This window comes from Panthera leo, chromosome Y, assembly GCF_018350215.1.
Source record: "Panthera leo isolate Ple1 chromosome Y, P.leo_Ple1_pat1.1, whole genome shotgun sequence".
NCBI classification, from domain to species: Eukaryota; Metazoa; Chordata; class Mammalia; order Carnivora; family Felidae; genus Panthera; species Panthera leo.
Genome location: NC_056697.1, coordinates 1,466,243 through 1,491,511, shown reverse-complemented (window position 1 = coordinate 1,491,511; position 25,269 = coordinate 1,466,243).

Below are 25,269 nucleotides of genomic sequence, written 5' to 3'. Positions count from 1 at the left end.
AAGGCCTGGGATTTTCTTTTCTTTTTTCTTTTCTTTTCTTTTCTTTTCTTTTCTTTTCTTTTCTTCTCTTCTCTTCTCTTCTCTTCTCTTTTTTCTTCTCTTCTCTTCTCTTCTCTTCTTTTTTCTTTCCTTTCCTTTCCCTTCCTTTCCTTTCTTTCCTTTTCTTTTCTCTTCTCTTCTCTTCTCTTCTCTTCTTTCTTCTTTCTTTCTTTGTCTTTCTCTTTCCTTTCTCTTCTTTCTTCTTTCTTTGTCTTTCTTTCTTTCTTTCTTTCTCTCTCTCTCTCTTTCTTTCTTTCTTTCTTTTTTCTTTCTTTCTTTCTTTCTTTCTTTCTTTCTTTCTTTCTTTCTTAACTTTACTTCGAGAGAGAGAGATAGCACAAGTGGGGGAGGGGCACAGAGAGAGAGAGCCCCTAGAAGGCTTCACTCCATCAGCACAGAGTCCAATGCAGCGTTTGAACTCAGAACCCGTGAGATCATGACCTGAGTAGGAATCAAGAGTGGGACACTTAAATTGGTGGAGTCAGTTGACCACTCGGCCAACTCATGGGCCTGGGTTTTTCACTGCATTGATTTTTACTGGATTTAAACACCAAGAGTCACAAGGCTCGTGTCTCTCATATTGGATAATGGGGCCATAGTTTTGATTTTTGTGCTGTTTGATTCACTCATTGTAGGAGTCAGTTAGAGCTGCCATAATTCAAGTGGCAGGGGCCAACCAGGTGGTTTAAACAACATTTATTGTTCCAAGACCTAGAGGTGGGGAGTCTGAGATCCAGGCAGGGCTGAGGCTGGGAGTCTGAGATCCAGGCAGGGCCGAGGCTGGGAGTCTGAGGTCCAGGAGGGCCTGAGACTGGGACTCTGACATTCAGGCAGGGTTGACGCTGGGATTCTGATATCCAGGTGGGGCCCAGGCTGGGACTTTGAGGTCCAGGCAGGGCTGAGACTGGGAGTCTGAGGTCTGGGGGGTGGAACAAGGCTGGGAGTCTGAGATCTAGGCAGGGCAGAGGCTGGGGGTCTGAAGTCTAAGCAGGGCTGGGGCACGGAGTCTGAGGTCCAGGCAGGCCTGAGGCTGGGGGTCTGAGATCCAGGCGGGGCTGGGGCTGGGGGTCTGAGATTCAGGCAGGGCTGAAGCTGGTTTGTCCTGAGGCCTGTCTCCTTGGCTTACAGATGCCATCTTCTCCCTGTGTCCTTACGTGGCCGTCCCTCTGTGCGTGTCTGTGTTCTTATCCCCCTTTTAAAAGAACCGAGTCCTATGGGATTAGCATCCGTCTGAAACATCCTCATTTTACCTTAATCCCCTCCTTAAAGACTCCATATCCTGAGACAGTCCCATTCTGAGGTCCTGGGGTTTTGGGAGTTTTGAGGGGAATCCCATTCAGCCTACAGCATTCGGTGACTCACCTTTCCCGAGCTCCTTCCATATTCCAGGAGCTGCAGTATTGGCCAGATGTGGGTCACACTCCCTGAGTGTACATCCCCTGGGGGTCTGAGATCCAGGCAGGGCTGAGGCTGGGAGGCTGAGATCCAGGCAGGGCTGAGGCTGGGGTCTTAGATCCAGGTAGGGCTGGAGGCTGGGAGTTTGAGATCCAGGCGGGGCCGAGGCTGGAGGTCTGATATCCAGGCAGGTCTGAGCCTGGGGGTCTGAGATCCAGGAGGGGCTGAGGCTGGGAGTCTGAGATCCAGGCAGGGCTGAGGCTGGGAGTCTGAGATCCAGGCAGGGCTGAGGCTGGGAGTCTATTATCAATTTGATCCGTGTTGGAACAGAAGTCTGGGCAGGGTGCCAGGGAACATCTGGTGGGCATACCACTCAGTCTCTGTGCCATGGAGACACGGAGGCGGGACCCAAGTCGGACCGGGTTGGGAAGTGTGGGGAGGTGTCTCAGGGGTCCTAACCCTTGGCTGAGCCCTGAACGGCAGAGAACAGTGCTCCAGAGTGCGTTCCAGGTAGATACGTCCCTGTGCCAGGACAGGAGGGTCTGTGGCATCATTTGCTCTCCAAAGCCCTCACGGGTCAGGTCGAGACGTGATTGAGGGCGTCCCCGGCCACCGGGTCTGCCGTGGCCCCCGATGTTCAGAGCATCCTATCTGGGAAAAGCTTTCTGCCAAAGGTTGCGGGGGGGAGGTTGGTGCTCGGTGGGGGTGAGATTGGGGGCAGGTGCTTGCCTGGCCAGGTGCCCTCAGAGAATCTCATCCTCTAAATGTAGCATATTGGCCAAACCTGTTTCTGGCTGGGGAACAGGCACATACAACCTGAGCGTGTTGACACGCGACCGAAGGATCTGCTTCTTTGATGGATGGTTGTGTTTTTTTGGGGGGGAGGATGTGGCCTGAAAAAACCAGAGAGCTGGATTTGCCACTATGCTACACCGAATGTCCCCTCAAGCTTTAGACACCCAAGATGGTCAGGTCTTGGTTCCACTTGGGTTAGTCCCACGCAGCATAGGAATAACGCATGAATGGAAAATTCTCCTTTTGAAGGCATGTGTCCAGCCCTCTCCTGCCTTGTTCCTCAAGGTAAATTTCAGACTGTATTTGGAAGTCAATCAGTTCTCCCCTAATGTCCTTGTTCCATCCCACGGTCCCATCCAGGGCGCCATATTTCTTTACTTTCGTCGCCTTCTGTGGGAACTTGCCTGTCTGTGGCCGAAACGTGAGGCATGTCTTGCCTCACGTTTCGGCCACGGACAGACCGGGGTGGTTGGTTTTCGAGAGGAAGCCTAGACAGATGAGTCCTCCTCTCAGACCATTTCACCAAAGGTACCTGTGACCAGCGCACCTTATCACTATGGATATTGGTCTTGGTGACCTGACTGAAGTCGTATTGGTTTATTTATTTTTGGGAGCGAGAGAGAGACAGAGTGTGAGCAGGGGAGGGGCAGAGAGAGAGAGAGAAAGAGAGGGAGACACAGAATCAGAAGCAGGCTCCAGGGTCTGAGCTGTCAGCACAGAGCCGGATGCGGGGCTCGAACCCATGAACCGTGAGATCAGGACCTGAGCCGAAGTCGGTCACTCAACCGACTGAGCCACCCAGGCGCCCCAGGAATAGGAATTTAGCTTGTATCCTCTTGTGGGTAGAGTCGCTACATAAATTATTTGGAATTTCTTTGCATGGGGACATTTGTCTCTTCTCCCTCATTTATTCATACGTTCAGTCATGTATTTATATCTGTATGGACTCGTGGGGACATTTATTTTGTATCTTAGGTTACAACCCAGTGGCCTTTCACCTTCCTTCTCCAGCTGTTCCAACGTTGGCCATCGGGACCTCTTTCGGTCTGGCTTCCCTTTGGCCTGACCCCACACGTTTTGGGCTTTGAGCGTCTCGTTACTTTGTAAGATGACAAGATGCTGCAGGCCACATTCTGTGTGCACCAAGCCCTCGTCCCAGAAGTAGCCGTTTGCTAGGCAGCCCCCGTGTCTCCGATTCATGTTAGGAACTGAGATATGGATGCTTAGGTGAAGCGACTTCTCAGCAGCATTGAAGAGACTTGGATTTTGTCCACTCACCGTTTTCTTTTCTTTCTTTCTTTTTTAAAATTTTTTTAACGTTTATTTATTTTTGAGACAGAGAGAGACAGAGCATGAATGGGGGAGGGGCAGAGAGAGAGGGAGACACAGAATCGGAAGCAGGCTCCAGGCTCTGAGCCATCAGCCCAGAGCCCGACTCGGGGCTTGAACTCATGGACCGCGAGATCGTGACCTGAGCCGAAGTCGGACGCTTAACCGACTGAGCCATCCAGATGCCCCTACACTCACCGTTTTCTTTCCCTTACACTTGTGTTTTCTTTCCTTCTCTTTCTACCTATGTAGGGCCCCTGGAGGGACGGAGAGTTCTGGTGGCCGTGCGGCCTCTGTTCACCTGTTCTCCAGAGGTGACGAGAACATCTCCATCGCGGGCCACCACGGGCAGCCCAGGACCCCAACATAACAGGGTGGATCCCTGCAGCTCAGCGCTCGGCTCTTTTCTGGAGACGGCCGAGGAGCATGCCACGTCCCAGCCACACTGTGGGGGTGAAGGGTGGGGTGACCGCCCATGAGGATTACGGCCATCCCCCCGTCACTCATGTTGCCAAGCCATGACCAGGTGGCCAGGACTCGTGGGTGGTTTCTCCTCAGGGGCCATGCTGGCATCCGTAACCTCCATACACCCTTGTGGTCCCGTCCAGCCATCCCTGCCCGCCCGCCTGGCCCAGTCTGTCGTGAAGTTTCCGTCAGCCTTTCGCGTGTGCATAGTCCCAACTCCCAGGGGTTCCGGCGCCCGTCGGAAGGGTTCTCCCGCTCATTCCTGGCTAGGCAAGTTCAGAGGACTATCAGCTTCAGGTTATACCGTCGTTAAGGTAGGTGCAACGGGGGCCTGACCGACGTAAGCTCAGAGGCAGTCCATGCTGTAAAACGCACAGGAACCACACCCAGGGCCTCCCCGGTCTCCTCGTGTGTGCAGAGCAAACGCTCCGAGGAAGAGACGCAAAGAACGCCTTTCCTCCTTGTTGCCAACTTACCCCGAATGTGTTCATCCCTCTGCTGCAAGGAGAAGACAGCATGTTCTGGGAGGATCGAGCGACCCTCTAAGATACAGACCAGAGACTTTGCACGGGCCATCAGACGGTTCCGCAAACTCGTAGACACCCATCTAGCGTTAGTCACGCGGACACGCGGCACAACGCCATCAGGCGGTTTCTCCAGGACGTCAGGAGGGGGAAGTTGCATCGTGCAGTCCGGCCACCGCGAAGGACGTTGAGCGGTCTTTCCTCCGCTGTGTTTCAATGAAAACGCGCGTGGGTCTTCATGAATGTCCGCGGCCGCGTGCAAGCCAGCAACAGCCACCCGCCCCGTCCCGTCCGTGTGCACCCCGGTGAGCAGACACGCTCTCCCTCAACGCGACCACCCTTCTCTTCCGCAGGTGTGATGAATGGCGCCTCCGTGCTGTTTTGTTATAGCTTCCGCCTCCCCACGTGGAGAGAGGCAATAAAGACAAAGCTGAGACATTATGGCTATTCCAGAAAATAAAATATTTTTGAAACCGCATGGCGTCCGTGCCGAGCTTTGTCCCGTCGTGGTAACAGAACCCCGGCGACCGGGCTGGTAGCACGGGAGTGCTTGACAGACAGAGGGGATTCAGGGCCCCCGCACACGGGCCAGGACGGGAAGGTGGGTATCACCCGAGGTTGGCATAGTCTAGGCTCTGTGTTTTGCAGAAGGAGGCACCTCTCGGATGCTTTTGATAGGTGCTAAAGTTAGTGGCTCCAGGAAAACAACCACAACCACCAACACAACAACGCAATGGCAAAAACTTGATCGAGATTTTAACACCAGAGCTATTCTGAGGTCCCTTTCCTGAATGGGGTCTGGTTTCCCCACCCCTCAGGAGGATTCAGGACATCCCCCCCCCCCCAGCCCTGCAGTAGACAACTGTCCCAGGGCAAGTGTCCTCAGTTTTCACTGGGCATGTGTCCGATTTCTGAGCAGCCCCTCCAGGGGACAAACCTACCATAAGTTGCACCCTGGGCTCTCAACTCAGCCCAGAACACGGTGGAGGGGGTCAAGGTGTGGACCTGGAAAGGTGCACAGAACAAAACCAATTGTATTTATTATTGAATTTTTAAAAGTTCAGCTTATGTTGAGAGGGCAAGAGGGTGTGCGTGAACAGGGGAGGGGCAGAGAGAAAGGGAGAGACAGAGTCCCAAGCAGGCTCCACACTGTCAGCACAGAGCCCGATGCGGGACCCAAACTCACGAACCGTGAGATCATGACCTGAGCCGAAATCAACAGTCCCATGCTCAACTGACTGAGCCCCCCCAGGAGTCCCGAGGGTTCACTGGTTTAAACCCAGCTTTGGACATCTCATCGCTGGGGCAGCCTGGGGTGCCCGATTTAAAAACACAAAGATAGTAGTAACATGATGCCTACCGTACATGACTAAATCCATTAGTAGACAGAGGATGTCTTCAACGACCGTGTACGTTCCCCACACACGCCAGTTACCATCGTTCTGAACATTTTCAGGTCACCAAGGAACAAAGTTAGAAACAAATAGACATTTGTGACCTTACGTGAGAGCCTTGTTGAATTACGAGGGCAAGATTGTCTAATTAAGTCACATTTATGCAGGAATGCTCCCTAACAAGATAAGAATTTACACTCCTCTCTGCACCCTTATTTTTTTTTTAAAGAAAGGTTCGGGGTGCCTTGGTGGTTCAGTCAGTGAAGCATCCGACTTCGGCTCAGGTCATGATCTCATGGTCCATGAGTGCGAGCCCTGCATTGGGCTCTGTGCTGACGGCTCGGAGCCTGGAGCCTGCTTTGGATTCTGTGTCTCCCTCTCTCTCTCTCTCTACCCCTCCCCTGCTCACACTCTGTCTCTCCCTTACTCTCTCAAAAATAAATAAATGTTAAAAAAAATTTTAAAAAAAGGATCTTAGATCTTGTCTAAAAATATGAATGGCCAAGGTAGGTTTCTCTCTTTCTCTCTCTCTCTCTATGAATGGCCAAGATAGGTTTTTTTCTCTCTCTCTCTCTTCGTTTTTGTAAAAGCTTAGCGTTCTGCCAGAAAGCTAAGAGAAAACACGCTAACACGTTCCACTCTTTATAAATGACAAGGTGAAAGGATCCACGTTCTGGAATCGATTCTAAGAGAGTAAAGCAAGACATTAATCTGATGGAAGCATTTCCACTCAGCACAGGCTCTGTTATAACACAAAGATAAATAAAAAATAGATCATCAACACAGTGTAATAGTCAGTGTTGGTGGCACGGTCATAACCTTATTTAATCCTTCCCACCCCTGCAAGGGAGGGAGGGAGGTTCTTGATCTTTTCTAGACTGGGGAGCTGAGGAATGCAGGTTGTTTGGCCCCAGTTAGCACAAGAGTAATGCAAACTCTTGTGTGTCCAACTGCAAAACCCATGTGTTAACCCCCACAACAGCCTCTCTTGCTTTTTTTTTTTTTTTTTGAAAGACAGAGAAGGGAGAGCAGCAGAGGGGGAGACAGACAATCTTAAGCAGACTCCACACTCAGCACAGAACCCCATGTGAGGCTCGATCCCACAAACCATGAGATGATGACCGGACCCCAAGTCAAGAGTCCACCACTCAATGGACTGAGCCACCCAGATGCCCCTCACTTGCATTTTAAGGTGGTTCTGTTCATCAGTCTGAGTGGGAAAGGCTCGCTGTTCTTGTGTTTTGCACAGGGTTATTCCTCTCCCCCGTGTTGATGGACATGCCCACGTTTTTCTGTGGCATGTCTTACCGTTCCTGGTAACCGTGGGCTGCAGTGTCTCTTAGCAGATGAGACGTACATTTAAAGTTGGGATCCTTTAGTTTAAAACTATAAGTGAATTTGCAGAGTTTTCTGTTAGGAAATGACTGTTGTTGGATTTGAGCCACTCAAGAGCCATGTTCTCGAGTACATTTGAGGGGACGCATTGAACGACCACTCTCTCCATTGTGGTATCATGCACTGATCTCTCGCTATGCCATCTGCACCCCAGTTTTCTTACAAAATCTCCAGGGCGATCCTGTGAGACAGACACTGCGGATCTCTCTGCTTTAAGGATATAACAACACAGGAGGAGAGCAGTTGAATTATATGCCCGGGATAAGGTAGCTGGTACCTGGGGCTCCTGCAAAGGCATACCTATTCATAACCTGTGTGTGACATCAGAAAACAGCCTGAAGGATGGAAAGGGTCGGCCACAAGCCAGGAAGTTGAGAATCATCTATCCATCTGCCCACTCATCTACTTACCCATCTATCCATTTATTCATCCATCCATCCACCCAATCATTCATCCATCTAACCACCAATCCATCCATCTATCCATTCATCCATCCATCCATCCATCCATCCCTCCATCCATCCATGCATCTGTCCGTCCATCCATCCACCCACCAATTCATCCATCTGTCCATCCATCCATCCATCCACCCAACCATCTGTCCATCCAGCCATCCATCCATCCATCATCCATCCACCCATGAATCCACCCAACCATCTGTCCATCCAGCCATCCATCCATCCATCATCCATCCACCCATGAATCCACCCAACCATCTGTCCATCCAGCCATCCATCCATCCATCATCCATCCACCCATGAATCCTTCCTCCCTCCTCCCTTCCTTCCTTCCTTCTTTCTATCCATTTATCCATCTACCCACCTATTTATCTATCCATCAATCCACCCACACACCCACCCCTCCATCCACCTACCCATCCATCCATACCGTTCTGAAATCAAATGTTTATATCCATGTGTACTCAGACCTACTTCAATACCTGGAACCAATCAGTACTCCTTCAGTAATAAACACACCCATGAATGAATGAATTAGCTTAGTCTAGATCATTCTGCAGACTATTTGTGAGTGTACTCATATTTCTACCAAGGAATAAATCCAAAGGAAGAGAACAAGTTGGTTGTAAGAAGTCTGTGTTCCCAGTTTCATTGAGGGAATCATATTCCACTGGAGCGAGAACGAAGCTCATGATGCAAAGAAATCAAAAAACGTATTCTGCACAGTATGTGTCGATCCCTTTACAGTTCTGTCTGCTTAGCTATTTGTTCCTGAAACCATTAGATTCCAAAGAGTTTCCATGACTTTATACACAAGAGATTAAATTCTGGCCACGTGTAATTGGTTCAAAAGTTATGGTTCATAAATAACACTAAAGAGAGGGATTCTATTCTCCTGATGGTTCAGGAAATTGGAAACGGCGGGTTGCAATACTGAATGTTACTCACTGTCTCATCAGTGAGTAACATTCTTAGTCCTGAGCACATCCTACTCTAGAAATCTGGAAAGCACAGGAAGTCTGTTCATACTCCCCTGTCGACAAACATTTGAAGGAGTCTGGGATATTTTATATTCAAAATGTCACTCATTTCGTGATGCCTGGAAGATCTCATGTCTTTTATTTTCTCTTTTCTGGAATAAAAGATGTCCTCCTATTAAAGCATCTTTGTTTTTCGAATCTCCACCTTAATGCGTCTTTGACCAAAGCTTGCTGTATAAGTTAAAATAACCAATTGTCTTGGATTAAATTAATTAAATTAATTATTGCACACCATCTCCAGACTTCCAGTTTTTTAAAGCAGAGCCCCGAGCCCTCTGGGAAAATACACTTTGCTCTGTGCAGAATCCAGCTCTGGAAATCCACAGGACTCCACAGGGAGCTCCCCATACAGGCTCTGCCTCTTTCAACAACGAGTTCTAGAAACCATCAACCTAGCAAGACTCAATTTTTACAGTGTAATGACATTTTCAAAACTCTCTTTGTATCTTTGTTTGCTGTCTACACAACAGACTACTTCACCCTGATTTGTGTTTAGATTTCATCAAAGTTCCTTTCCCCTCCATTATTTACTAAGCCCCAGTTGTAACCATTTTCCCTGGCTTGGTCTATGTCAGGGTCATGCCACACACAAGCACACAGAAGAAAGTGATGAATTTGCACCCGCATGCTTTTGGGAGGCAATACTCTGGGTTGGTTCTGGTCACGGTGATACATTTGAGTGATCTATCTGCAGTGTGTTTACACACATAACTACCCCGAGACTCTATGGATGGTCCACAGGGCAGCACCAGCATTGTCCAGAATTTACTTATGCTTACAGAATGTCAGGCTCCACTCAGACCTCCTGAGCCAGAATCTGCCTTTTAGCAGATCCCCTGGAGATTTACACATAAGAATCACTGTGAACCCAGAAACAGGAAAAAAAAAATTGTTCCAGAAACAGAAAAAAAAATTGTAAAAAACATGTTACTTCTTTATGAAGCTAGGCCTGCATGCTGCTCTTCTGCCCCAGTCCACCTTGGGGAGCTGGGAAAAGAGAGGCAAGGGTAGAAACGAGGATAAAGAACATGTATCATTGGAATATCAAGACATGAGCCTTGGACACTCATGGCCCAGTTGCACTCCCCAGCTGTTTTTGAACTAGGACTAAGCATGTATTAGCATCATATCACCTCTGAAGAAGGCTCTGGAAGGACCTAGACTAAGAATTGTCACAGGAAGTCCATTCTGGGTCAAATTAGGAGAAATTTGAGTAGTGTATATCATAAGACCTACTCGACTATCTATCCATACACCCATCCATTCACCCATCTATCCATCCACTCATCTATCTACCCATCTATCCATCCATCCATCCATCCATCCTTCCATCCCTCCATCCATCTTTCTATCCATCCCTCCATCCCTCCATCCATCCTTTCATCCATCCATCCATCCATCCATCCATCCATCCATCTGTCCATCCATCCATCCATCCATCCTTCCTTCCCTCCATCCCTCCTTCTATCCATCCCTCCATCCCTCCATCCATCCTTTCACCCATCCATCCACCCATCCATCCATCCATCTGTCCATCCATCCTTCCATCCATCTATCCATCCATCCATCCATCCATCCATCCATCCATCAATCCATCCTTCTATCCACCCCTCCATCCCTCCATCCATCCTTTCATCCATCCATCCATCCATCCATCTGTCCATCCATCTGTCCATCCATCCATCCATCCATCCATCCTTCCATCCCTCCATCCCTCCTTCTATCCATCCCTCCATCCCTCCATCCATCCTTTCACCCATCCATCCACCCATCCATCCATCCATCTGTCCATCCATCCTTCCATCCATCCATCCATCCATCCATCCATCCATCCTTCTATCCATCCCTCCATCCCTCCATCCATCTTTTCATCCATCCATCCATCCATCCATCCATCTGTCCATCCATCCATCCATCCATCCATCCATCCTTCCATCCCTCCATCCCTCCTTCTATCCATCCCTCCATCCCTCCATCCATCCTTTCACCCATCCATCCACCCATCCATCCATCCATCTGTCCATCCATCCTTCCATCCATCCATCCATCCATCCATCCTTCTATCCACCCCTCCATCCTTTCATCCATCCATCCATCCATCCATCCATCTGTCCGTCCATCCATCCATCCATCCATCCACCCACCCATCTATCCATCCATCCCTCTCTTGCAGAAAGCGGATGTATCTGTTCAATGCTTGGTGCTCTGCTGCCCTTGACTCACTGCACTAGGCAAGGGCTCAGCTGAAAAGTGCATGCACGTTACGCACTCTGAGCCCAGTGGAGGTGTCCACTTGTCCTCAGGACTCAGGTGAACTGCACCCTTCTCCCTGCCACACACAGCCCGAGTGCTCCACTGCAGACTGTGTGCATTGCCTAATCTGCAGCATCTTGTATTTGTAATAAGGTTTGCACCTGTTACAGAAATAGGTGAGATCGACGGCTTACCTTTGTGGTTGGAAAGTAGGTGAGAGAGTCACTGAACCCCTAGAAGAAAAAAAAATCTAATTTGGAAATAATTGGTGTAATGAATGAGTGTATCTGTCGTGTCAGCTCTCGGTGGGATGGGTTGGAGCTTGCTTATACGATCTGGAGCTTTGGGAATTCTCTTTTGTTTGGCCAACAGTCTCATTCTCAAAGGCATTTCATGCCATGCCCAAAGTTTGCCTCCCATATTCCAGAGGTATGTGTGTGCTTAAGAGCTTCATCTGGTTTTGGAAAAGAATATCGGAACCGTATCAAGTTTACATGTCGGTTCCCCTACGCACTGGCTCAACCCTTTCCTATTAACGCCACATGCCTTCCCATGCCACGATAAACCACTAACATACACAGGGTCGTGAAAGACAGTTAATTATGCGACTTGCCACGGGAAAAGATCAAAATAAAGCGTTTGCTTCAGGGAACCAGTGAAGAATGCATCAGAATTTTCTGTCCCTGAATTTCCAGCTCAGTCGGAAATAGCTGGCCCTTGTTGCTGAAGTGTATAGATGCCATGAGGCAAGGTTTAGTGACTGAGCAATGGTTCTTCCAGAAAGCAATATGTTTTAGGCAAAGAATATGGGACGATCGTCCAAAGATCCAGGTTGCAACGCAGCTCAGTGCCATGTGGCTTTGAGCAAGATGCTGCATCACAAACTATTTTCTTTTCTTGTCGGTTATTTTGTTTTTGTTATTTTGCTAGGTTGGGACACGCTTTGTTGGCCTGACGCTTCACAGCTTCCCACATGGGGCTCTTCATTTGAGTACCCAATTAATCTTATTTTCTAGGCAAGGAAGTGTCCTCATTTCCAGCTGAAAGCATTGTGCCTCACAGTCTGTACCTCATATAAGACCAGTGAGTCACTGAGCGAGGAGGAGTTCTCCACCATGGTGAGTACAGGACACACTTCTGAATTTCCGGAATACCTAGCCCAAATTCTGAGGGCCCGGATGTCCTGTGTCCCTTCATTGTTAACCCAATGTTCTTTCCTTATGTAGTGGGAAGAATGATAGTCCCCAAAGATGTTCATGTCCTGGTCCCCATGTGGTGGACAGATCAATGTCCCCAAAGACATCCAAGCCCTGATTCCCTAATGGCCAACAGAGTAATGTCTCCAAAGGAGTGCACATCCCAGTCCCCATGCGGTAGAAGGAACGATGTCCCCAAAGATGTCCACACCCCAGTCCCTGTGTGATGGTCCTATGATACTGATCTCAAACTTTTGACAAAAGCCACAAAATTGGTGATCATTTGTTACAGCAGCCAAGGACACTAATACACTTCTCTTAAACTATACCAGCTCAGAACACATATCATTGTAGAGGTCCCCTTTTCAGGTCACAAGGTGCAAGCAAATCACCCAGGGGTCTTAGTACCCACAGCATCAGCTTTAGCAGGTCCCGATGGGGCCAAGATACTGTGTTTCTAACCAGGTGCCAGGCAATGGTGCTATTCAGCATGGTGTTTATCCTTCGAAAGACGTCCCCAGATCCCCAGGGTTTCGCAGAGCTGGCACGTCAGGAGAACGTCGATGGTAGACTCTAAACTCATTCACAGACACCGGCAGGTCTGTCCAGTTCCTGGAAAACCCTCCTCGTTTTCCCAAATTACCTGGACCATTTAATCATGAGACAGTGTGCCCCTGTTCCTTATTAATGGAAATTGTAGAGATACCCGGACCAGCAAAACCGATTTGAAAATAATCACTGGAGGTTTTCCTGGCTGAAGCCTGCAGTTTTCTGAGCTTGTCATACATTCCCAACTTAATGTCTCCCAAGAACGGAGGTGCTGGGTGTTTTGCAGTATCACCAGGATCTCTTTAAGAAATACTGTGGTTTCGCTTTCTTACACCACTCACAAAAACAAACTCAAAATGGATAAAGGACCTGAATGTGAGACAGGAAACCATCAAAACCCTAGAGGAGAAAGCAGGAAAAAACCTCTCTGACCTCAGCCGCAGCAATTTCTTACTTGACACATCCCCAAGGCAAGGGAATTAAAAGGAAAAATGAACTACTGGGACCTCATGAAGATAAAGAGCTTCTGCACTGCAAAAGAAACAACCAACGAAACTAAAAGGCAACCGACGGAATGGGAAAAGATATTTGCAAATGACATATCGGACAAAGGACTAGTATCCAAAATCTATAATGAACTCACCAAACTCCACACCTGAAAAACAAATAATCCAGTGAAGAAATGGGCAGAAGACATGAATAGACACTTCTCTAAAGAAGACATCCGGATAGCCAACAGGCACATGAAAAGATGTTCAATGTCGCTCCTCATCAGGGAAATACAAATCAAAACCACATTCATATATCACCTCACGCCAGTCAGAGTGGCCCAAATGAACAAATCAGGAGACTATAGATGCTGGCGAGGATGTGGAGAAACGGAAACCCTCTTGCACTGTTGGTGGAAATGCAAACTGGTGCAGCCACTCTGGAAAACAGTGTGGAGGTTCCTCAAAAAATTAAAAATAGACCTACCCTATGACCCAGCAATAGCACTGCTAGGAATTGACCCAAGGGATACAGGAGTACTGATGCATAGGGGCGCTTGTACCCCAATGTTTATAGCAGTACTCTCAACAATAGCCAAATTGTGGAAAGAGCCTAAATGTCCATCAACTGATGAATGGATAAAGAAATTGTGGTTTATATACACAATGGAATACTACGTGGCAATGAGAAAGAATGAAATATGGCCTCTTGTAGCAACATGGATGGAACTGGAGAGTGTGATGCTAAGTGAAATAAGTCATACAGAGAAAGACAGATACCATAGGATTTCACTCTTAGGTGGATCCTGAGAAACTTACCAGAAACCCATGGGGGAGGGGAAGAAAAAAAAAAAAGAAAGGTTAGAGAGGGAGGGAGCCAAAACATAAGAGACTCTTAAAAACTGAGAATACACTGAGGGTTGACGGGGGGGTGGGAGGGAGGGGAGGGGAGGGGATGGGCATTGAGGGGGGCACCTGTTGGGATGAGCTCTGGGTGTTGTATGGAAACCAATTTGACAATAAATTTCATCTTAAAAATAAATAAATACATAATTAAAAAAGAGAGAGAAAACAAAAAAAAGAAAGAAATACTGTGGTTTCGGACGAGAAAATACAGGGACGTGTTTATCGCACACATCGCCTCTAGGACCTGCACGCGGATTTCAAAGACCTCCCTCCACCTCCTGCGTCCACTCTCTTTTTAAGTCAACGGTCAAAACTATCTTAAGGCAGGGCCACGCTCTCTCTCTACGTCATCCCCGGGCTACACATTTGTGTCCCAGGTTCCGCACTGCGCCCCCAGACTTTCCCAGAAGTCTGCCGCTCGCAACGACACGCGTGAAAACGCCTAGTGTCAACCTCGCCTCCCGTTGTTAAGTATTTTGGCCCCAGGCGGGACTTCTGGAAAAGCATAAAGACTTGGTTGTAGACGTAAGAGAAGAGTTTTCTTGGAGGGATAAAAGAAGGCCGTTAGTTCGGGGGACGTAGCCTCTGACAAGGCAAGGCTGTAGCATATGAAACGGTTCACATTTAAATTTAAGATTCATGCATCTCTACGTGTGCATATCGTATAGTTCACTTCAGGGCACGTGACGTATGAATACTGCACCTGCTGCTTCCTTGGGAAAACCATTCCATTTTCGCCCGATGAGTATCTACTCCACTCTATGGATGGTAGTATTAGTCTAGTAAGAAGCTCGGGGTTTTAATGGTTTTGTTCCCTGGGATCCAATCTCTTCGAAATGCTAAGGCACGACCCAAGCCAAAGGCAAAAAACATGCATCCTCTATGCCAGCAGGTTGGGGGAGCCACAGAATGGTACCACGATCTCTCTTCCCCCCCCCCCCCCCCACGAACATTGCATTACATCTCAGCAACTAAATTAAAACGGGAGAACTTTTGGCTAAAAATGCAGAGCTCACTTCTCGTAGTCCACGGTTTCCTACATGTTTTGGTCGATATAGCCTCTTTTGTTTTTACTCCCTGCTGGCACAACAGTTAGCTTCCTGGGTGATTTGTGTTAGAGGGAATGGCACAACATAGTTGGGAAAACACGTAACTCAGAGGATAATGTGGACCACGCACCTTACGAGACCCACAACCCCCCGTGCTAACAAGGCTGTTAGGACTCGTTCTACACATAACACGTTTTTTTACTTGCAAAAGTTTCCTGAAACAAACATAAACTAAAATATTTAATAAAATCCTTCTCTTTTCAAAACACCCAACTCACATATTTAACTGTGACTCCTTCCACAACCCACGTTTCTTTTTTTTTTTTTTAAATATTTATTTGTTTTTGAGAGAGAGATAGAGCATGAGCAGAGGAGGGGCATACAGAGAGGGAGACACAGATTCTGAAGCAGGCTCCAGGCTCCGAGCCATCAGCACAGAGCCCCACGCGGGGCTCGAACCCATGAACTATGAGATCATGACCTGAGCCGAAGTCGGACGCTCAACTGACTCAGCCACCAGGCGCCCCCCCCCACCAATGCTTCTTAATTTTTGTACAATCTCATAGACTCGCTGAACCCCCAGAATAAAAAAAAATGCCCGTCCTTCTTTATTTCACCCACAGCTTTTCCTAAGTCTTTACAACTAAATGTAATTTCTGCCTTCACAGAAGTTTCTGACATAATTAGCTTATTAGTCTGGTTGACCAGATATACAGGTGATAGACGACGAGTGACACATTTTCCTCCAAAGACGACAGAATTACAAGGGGGAAAACTGTGAGGGATCCAGAAGCCAACGCACAGTGACAGGTGTGGATGAAGCTGGTCTGGGACTTTATGATGAGTGTGGACACAAGTGACATGCCAGTTCTCAGTCCATATGCTGGCAGTCACATGTCCTAATGCCACCATGACAGTCTGAAGCTTCTCGCTCAACCCAATGGGAGTCCCAGAAATCTGTGTGATGCTGAGGGTCACGTCTCCTAATACCACCATGACCTTCTGAAGCTTCTCATGACATTCTGAACTTTCCCAGTCAACCCAATGGGTGTCCAAGGGAGTCCATATGCTAAGGCTGACATAGGTGCTGACGGGGTAGCTTCCATGCTTGTTTGGTGGCTCTGGAATAAATATACTCAGTGTCCATGAACGAGGTGGATTCCATCTGCCATGAGGCACAGGTACCTAGAGAAGGGCCTTTCCCCCCAATCACATCAGCACATTACCTGGCTCTGGTAGGTGAGCCTTTGGCAAAATCTGCATGGCTTCGTCCTGTTCCCCCCCGAAGTATCACGAGTGCTGGCAGAAAGCATTTGATAACTCCATGCATCTTTGCACAGGACAGAGGACGCCCCCCAGAAGCTGTCCACCAGATGCAATGGGTGTGTGCTTTGGGGTAGCCCAGCGGAGTCTCCTGCATGGTGGCTGTGCTCAACTGGGGGCAGAGGACAGACTCGGGGTTTGCAGATGATGGCTATACAGTCAGTGCTCTGTTCCTACAGGCAGAGAGCTTTGTTTGCAAAGACAAAGTTTCCAGCCTTCCAAGGGAAGGAGGGAGGAGGGAGGGAGGGAAGGAAGGAAGGAGGGAGGGAGGGAGAATGGAAGGAGGGAAGGAAGGAAAGAAAGAGGGAGGAAGGAAGGAAGGAAGGAAGGAAGGAAGGAAGGAAGGAAAGAGGGAGGAAGGAAGGAAGGAGGTAGGGAGGGAGGGAGGAAGGAAGGAAGGAAGGAGGGAGGGAGGGAGGGAGGGAGGCAGGCTCTGACGTCTTGGCAGGGCGTTTGGGAAGACCAGCCCAGCCCTGCGAGGCGGTGGCTGAGACTCTCAAGCTGGAGCCTCCATCCAGGCAGCTTTCAAGCAACAAAATGTGTGCGTACAGAAATGCCGTGCTTTCACCGTTGCCAATTTTCCCATCGCTGGAGGGATGGAAATATTTTGCAAACACCTGAACGCCTTATCAAGCCGAAACAGAGTTTCTACAGTATGGACAAGCGTGGGATTATTTCCAAAAAAAAAAAAAAAAATTTTTTTTTGGCCACCAAAAATCTCGCAGCTAAAAATAAATGCATTTGGATAAACCCTGGGAAGAAAAGCACTATTTTCATTCCAAAATATGTCTTTTTTTCTTTTTTTCCGATGGGTGCTTCACGGCTGATGCATTTACATTTGATAACATTTTGTCGACTGTTGTAAACTTGTGTTAAAAGTTAGCTTGCAAATGAAGTCCCGCCATTAGTTAGGAACGCGGGTTGTTGGTTATTTTTTAAGTGTGTAAGATAGGGAAATAATGCTGAATATGTCCACGCCTGGACGTCCCCATAGGCCGATCTCTGTGGATGTGTCCCGTCAGGGAGCCCGTTGTATAATTAATAAACGGTGACCTCAGGTGGTCCATGAGGCACATCAACAATCGTATAGAAACCCATTTGGGGACCACGACTCGCCAGTGAATATTAGAGTTCCGTGAACCCTCGAGCACGCGGGATATACGGGGAGGTTACAAACTAAACCAGAAACAAGTAAACAACAAGGAACATTTTACGCTCCAACGTGGCTGGAAGGAAAGGAAAATGAAGGAAAATGTGTGCAGCTTGCCCCCAGCGCCCTCGCCACAAAGATACGGATTCCCCTGTGGCTCCTGGTCTCCCTGACTCGAAGCCACACGCATCCGAATCCATTGAGAAGGATCATTCCTGAGTCCTAATTAAGGCACATAGTAAATCATTCGAAACTCTGACTCATAACAACATGCCCGGCTTCCAGAAGGGATGCTCTCGACCAGCTATCGCCATCCCAGTCACCTTCTGGGAGCCCTGATGGGGTCACAGCGCCCTGACTAACTGAACGGGGCGACCTCGGGGCTTCCAGCAGGTGCCTGGAACAGGAAGCCTGGAAAGGCATGAACAGGCTTAGCACAGCTCTGCGTTTAAGATAACTCGAAATGGAAAGAACAAACCATAAAAAGAAAAACACACAAAAACACACAGTTGGTGCAGCACAGGCAATGTCCTCAGTGCTGAGCAAACACAGCGTAAAAGACATCAGCATCCGTAGGGATTCATCTCCAAGTATTCCCGCGGGAGTGCACATTTCAACAAGGGGTTCACAGCCCCTGCACCCCCAGCCCCGGAAAGTAGGGAACCATTTCCACATTTTTAAACTGTGGCACCATGAATGGAACCCACAACCCATGAGACATCCTTGAAGTGTCTTCGTTAGCCTACAACTTCTGGAAGATTTAATGTTTATTTAGTTTTTTTTAATGTTTATTTAGTTTTGAGAGAGAGAGAGAGACAGAGCACAAGCAGGGGAGGGGCAGCGAGAGAGGGAGACACAGAATACGAAGCAGACACCAGGCTCTGAGCTGTGAGCACAGAGCCCCACGCGGGGCTCGAACTCACAAACTGCGTGATCATGACCTCAGCCAAAGTCGGATGCTTAACTGACTGAGCCACCTGGGTGCCCCCATTTTTTAAAAATGTTTATTTATACTCTGGTATTTTTTAAGAAAAATTTGCAGAGACCCACAATGGGGCAGCAACATTTCCTGAAATAATTGGAAATGTGTTTCCTTTTCCTTTGTTTTGTTATTCTCAACGAGTGAATAATGTTTTGGGATCCAGCATTCTGCACGTCCAAGAACACTCAGTCAGCCTGGGAAACACAGCCAAAGGGACTCACGTCCTATGCCAGAGGGAGGACCCACCACCTTACAGAGGGCGTGCTGACAGAGTAACGCGGGTTTCGTGTGCCGTGTTGGGGGACTGGGGGTCACAGAAATGAGGTGGTGAGTCGAGGGACGTGGTTGGTATTGGTGCTGGGATGCTGAAGGCAGTTTCAGGCTCGAGATGAGGGGGTATGGCAGTGAAATAAAGTTATATTTAACAGATGTTGTTTCTGAACCTTTATTTGAGATGCACAAGGAACAGAAAAGGTTCAGGGAAGCAGAAGATTGGGGATTGCAAAGGTGTACTAGTCAGGGTCTGCAGGGAAACAAAACCATTTAGAAGGAGAGATGGATGGATGGATAAATGATGGGCAGATGGATAGATAGATAACAGATATATACATATGGTGGGTGGCTGGATGGCTGGATGGATGGATAGGTGGGTGGATAGATAGATAGATAGATGATAGATAGATGATAGATAAATAAATATGATGGATGGGTGGATGGATGGGTAGATGGGTGGATAGATAGACACATAGAAAAATAGATAGATATGATGGATGGATGGATGGATGGATGGATGGATGGATGGATGGGTGCATAGATAGATAGATGATTGATAGATAGATAGAAAGATAGATTATAGATAAATAAATATGGATAGATGGATAGATGGGTGGATAGATGGGTGGAAAGATAGATACATATAGATACATAGATAAATAGATATGATGGATGGATGGATGGATGGATACATAGATGATAGATAGATGATAGATAAATAGAAAGATAGATGATAGATAAATAAATATGATGGATGGGTGGATGGATGGGTGGATGGATGGGTGGATAGATAGATACATATAGATACATAGATAAATAGATATGATGGATGGATGGATGGATAGATAATGATTGATAGATAGGTAGACAGATGGTGGATAGATAGATACAAAAACAGATAAATGGATATATAGATAGATGGAGACAAAGATAGATATGATAAGGAATTGGAACATATAGTTACGGAGGTAGAGAAGCCCCACGATCTCCCATCTGCAAACTGGAGGCTCAGCAGAGCCAATGTGTATGTGCTAGTCCAGAAGCAGGACAAGAAGATAGATTTCCCAGCTCAAACAATCATGAAGAAAGAGAATTTTCCCTTCTTCCTACTTTTCCTTTTTTTTCTGTGCAGACCGTCACCTGATTAGATGAGGCCCACCCACACAGGCAAAGCCGTCTGCTTTACTGACCTCCCTGCCCCCCCCCCATCCCAATGCTCCTCTCATCCAGAAACACCCTCCAAGCCACAGCACCCAGAATCACGTTTATGAAAATGTCTGGGCACCCGTGGCCCAGTCAAGCTAAGACGCGCAACTCAGCCACACAACAGGAGCTGGGAGGTTACCGGTATTTGGGAGAAAAATGCTTCCGGGTGGTGAGTTTCGGGTGGGAGGTGAGCAGGGCGGGGATGCTGACCACGGTTCGGTGGGACTGGGTCACATCTGCGAGAACGGGTCCTCACCTTGCAGGGACAAGGGCTGTGGGATTGCTGGGATTGCAAGGTGGCTTCAAGAATCAAGGAAGGAGCACCGTCTGCTCTGCGAGAGCGTGCTTGTTTGCGGCTGGACCCCAGGCAACCCTGATGGCTGTCCACCTCCAGGCCTCATTTTGCTGCAGGCAGTGTAGACAACAGTTTGCTGGCTCCTGACCTTGCATGTGGAGCCCTCTGTGTGGACTCAGATGCGTTGAACTCACACTTGGCTGAATCCCTTCGCCCCTATGGTTGACCCACCGCGTGTGTGTGAGCAGACACTGCTGTGTGTGTGCCCACGGTATTTTTCCACTTGCAAAATATCCCACCTTCCTGCACAATTTTTAAACTAACAACCACCAAAAAAAAAAAACAAACGCAAAAAAAACACCCGTGAGTGTTAATGAGATGCCAAATTCAATTTTCCTGCTCAACAGAAACATGTGTCTTCCTGGGCGCGGAGGTGACAGGGTCTGTCACAGGCTCACTGCCTCGGGCATAATTCTGCATTATCACAGGCTATGGCAGGACATCTGCCCAACACCCACATCCCCTGGGGGTGTCTGTTGGTGAACAGAGAGCCAAAATCCAGAAGGAGACTTGAGTGTACGAGACCCGTTTTTTTTAAAAAAAAGACCAACACACAGGACACGAGCGTGTGTGGGGTCTGAGTGCCTGTCCCCCCGCTCAGGGGTCTGGGACAGTCCCTGCAAAATCTTGGGAGAAGCCAGCGGGGTGGGTCAGCCAGTCAGGTGGAAAGCTTTCTTCGCTTGGGAAGATGTCACCCAGTGGAGAGCACACAACCTAGTAGGAGGCAGCGAAACCCCACCCCCCAAACACGACACTGGTCTTTTTGCAGAAACCTGTATTTCTAGTCCCAGAGTCTCTGCGTGTGCATTAGTGATCTCCTGCTAAGCAGCAAAGTCACGGACGTCACACATTGTGTTGCTTAGAACAGGCACAGTGTCCCTCCCGTAGTCACGGGGACCGGATGATGCAAGGCTGTGAATATGACGGGGTGGGGATCACGGGGGACCTTCTGGAGCCTGCCCACCACCACGTAGATGCTCCACTCCCGATCCTGCACAGAAATCTGTCCACGGCTCCAATATGAGGCTCCCACCACTATCAGTTTTGGGGAGATGACCCCAACCGACAGCTGCTGTTGCTGATGGCAAATAGCGGGATATCCTGCTCGAATTTCCAGTCATTTCTAGCAGCTGTGTGGTAAGGTCCAATCAATAACGGTCATTGTTCAACTTCCCTGGTTGTTGACTTTGCCCATGGTCACCACCCAGCCAGGCAGCATCGTCCCACGGTAGCGGGAAGGGCGTGGAACTCAAACCAACATGGCACCACGCCCGCTGAACTTGGAACCATTTCCTTCGCTCACATCTCTACGGGGGCACAGGCACAAAAAGAAGGCAATGCCATACATGTAAAAATAAAGTAGAAAACCACACACCCGCCTCTAGTGTTGATTCCAGCCAAATGTTGACGCAGAGGCCAAGCTGAGCTCCCACGTCTCCGTGGACCACAGTCTCTGCTCTTAAAAACAAGACACAAGCTTTACTTCAAGTGGAAGGTGTCACAGTCCCAAACAGAAAGCACACAATCATGGTGCAAAACCGGAATGGGACTCGAAGACTGGATCTAAGACACAGTCAGGGGCCGGCTTACAAGGCGGCACAAAGGCGGAACGAGGCTCAGGAATTGTGTCCAAACAACCCCACCCCAACCGCAGCAGACTCAGCAGGATGTTGACGCCGTTGAAGGATTCACTGCGAGAGCAGTGGGGCTTCAAAGGGATAAATCCTAATGGAACGAAAATTCCTGAACAGCCAGGCAAATTAGATATGACAAAAACACAGCTTACGGCAAGAGAAAGTGTTTGAAGGACGAGACACGCACAGATCACATCCACAAATCTCCCACTGTTGGAACTTATTCTATGCCAAGCTTTGTATCACGAGGGCTTCAAAAGCTGAATCATCATTTGCGCTCAAAAGGTTATAATACTAGAGTATCAATACCAGACCAACGGGCACCTGATTTAGTCAGTGGAATAAATGAGTTATAATTAGCTTTTCAAATAATGCTTCATTCTCGTTGCTTTTTTCTTTCCTTTTTTTTTTTTTTTTTAAGAGCCTACTAAGTCAGGTCATTTGAAATCTCTCTCCTACGTCCTGTAAGTCCCACAAAGGCTCTATTTTCTCCAGGCACTGGGCATGACCAAGGGATGCTCTCGATGTATGGGGAACCATGTCAGAACTAGCAGGAAATATTGAGCCGCCATATTGGAATTTCAATGGGGTTTTGTACGTTCAGCTTTTCCCAGCCGGATACACGGTTAATCTATGAGTAGGCAGAAAACTTCACACTGGTTTCTGATTCTAACCTTGCAAAACAATCCCCCTCCACCCCCACCAGTTCAATCTTCCATTGATGACGTAGAAACCAAATGGGAACAATGTGGAATACCATGGATGTGAACTGTAATCAAGGCTACTTAATTTTCTTAAATTTATTTATTTAAATTCAAGTTAACATACAGTGTAGTCTTGGCTTGAGGAATAGAACCCAGTGATTCATCCCTATGACACCCAGTGCTCATCCTGAAAAGTGCCCTCCGTAATACCCATCACCCATTTAGCTCATCCCCCCACCCCATCAACCCTCAGTTTGCTCTCTGTATTTAAGAGTCTCTTATGGTTTGCCTCCCTGTTTTTATCTGATTTTTCCTTCCCTTCCCCTACATTCATCTGTTGTATTTCTTAAGTTCCACATATGAATGAAATCACATGACATCTGTCTTCCTCTGACTGACTTACTTCGCTTAGCACGATAATCTCTAGTTTCATCCGCGTTGTTGCCAACGGCAAGATTTCGTTCTTTTACTTTAAATATCCAGTTGGGGGTGGGAGGGAGGGGAGGGTGGGTGATGGGTATTGAGGAGGGCACCTTTTGGGATGAGCACTGGGTGTTGTATGGAAACCAATGTGACAATAAATTTCATATACTGAAAAAAAAATTTAAAAAAAATAATAAAATAAAATAAAATTACTAGAAAAAAAAAGAATTAATAATTATTTATAAGAAAACAGATCTTCAAGAAAACTCAAGCTCAAATTAAACCATAATTTGAGAAGAACCAATGCCAAGAACTTGTAAATAAGATATTATTTAAAAAAATAAAATTCTCTTTTTTAAAGGAAAATAAATAAATAAATATCCAGTTGGGAGAAGAGAAAATTTGGGATATGATGCACACCACACAACAGCCTCTTAAGCGAGTGCACACGGAAAATGTTACAAAGTCAACCTCAGTGAACATCTTAGAAAACAGACCACTTCTGACGGACATCGCCACTTAGTCTCGGGCACAGCAAAGACCCCAGTGAATAAATAAAACTCCGTAAATGGCGGGCAGGTCAGGCGCATGTGGGGTTTCCATCCAAGGTCTCCAAATTGTTCCCTTGAATAAGTTCAGTGGCAAGCACACCAACTGGGAATGTCTCCCTTGGTTGAGAGAGAAGTCACTTGAAATTCAGTATTACCAAAGAGGGAAAGACTGTGAATCCGAAGCTCGGTGGGGAGTAAAATAAAAACGTTTCAACGGCAGGAAAGGAGACATGCTCTTCACATGCCAGGCTGTCTGCTCACAGGGTCTCATTTCAATTTTCACGGTAGCTATAGTGTTAGTATTAAAATCTGCAGTAGCAGGCAAGGGACCAAGACTCATCGGGGTAAAACCCAAGAAAGTTAGTGCTGATCAAATACGTACACAAAGGACCATTGCAGAGAAGTGATGGCCTCTTCCCCCTGCCAACAGCCTCCCGGTGGAACTGCGAAAACCATTTGCCAGCTAGAAAGGTAAACCTTTGACCTCATCCTTTCGAGCTGGGAGCACACAGAAGGCACAGGACACGAGAAATTCAATGTCAACCATGTCAACGCTCCGCTTGAGTTCTGTAACAAATGGTGGAGGGAGCTCTCCAGGCACATAGTCCAAAAGTCCAAAGCCCTTGATTTTGGACAATGGGCTTCTATTTGGGGGGCCTCCATTTCTCATCCACTCCCGAATTCTTCCATTGGTTGGAGACACTCAACATTTCCTTACAAAAATTAGGACAGGATTACCCACATGCTTCCTCTGGGACACATGTCATTGGATCTTCAGAGATGTTTCCTTGAAGGAGGGAACTCTGTCTTCTGCCTCCTCACCCAATGGAGCTGAAATGATACCACTCTCTGGATCCTTCGCTTCTGTTTTCGGAGCCTCTTGGGCATGCATACCAGGCACAGTACTAGGTATTGGGATAAACCAAGGACACAAGAGAGATGAGTTTCCCACCTCCTTGGAGCCTGACTCTACTTGGCGTGATAAGCCTTAATCAAACAACTGCACAAATACACATTAGGATTTGCCAGCCTCTTTGACTTTACTCTTCACTTTAGGACTGGAATAACGTCTCCATTTATTCAGCTCAGCACAGGTGTATTGAGTGCCTACCCAGCACCATGACCGATCCCGAGAAGACAAACAAAGATCAGCCATCTTCTCTCCTAAGGAGCCCACAGTCTGGTGGGACAAGACAACGAGAGTATCAGTAATGGGATGCGTGCCATGACTCCATTAAATCATGGATGACACATCTATCCTGGGATCCGGACTCCTCATGAGGTCCCTCTGTCATCAATGAACAGGAGGCTTGTTCATCTCTGGCTGCCTATCTCCTCACCACTGCATTCCTCCTTCCTTCCTTCTCTTGGAAAAAATATGAAGACATTTCCA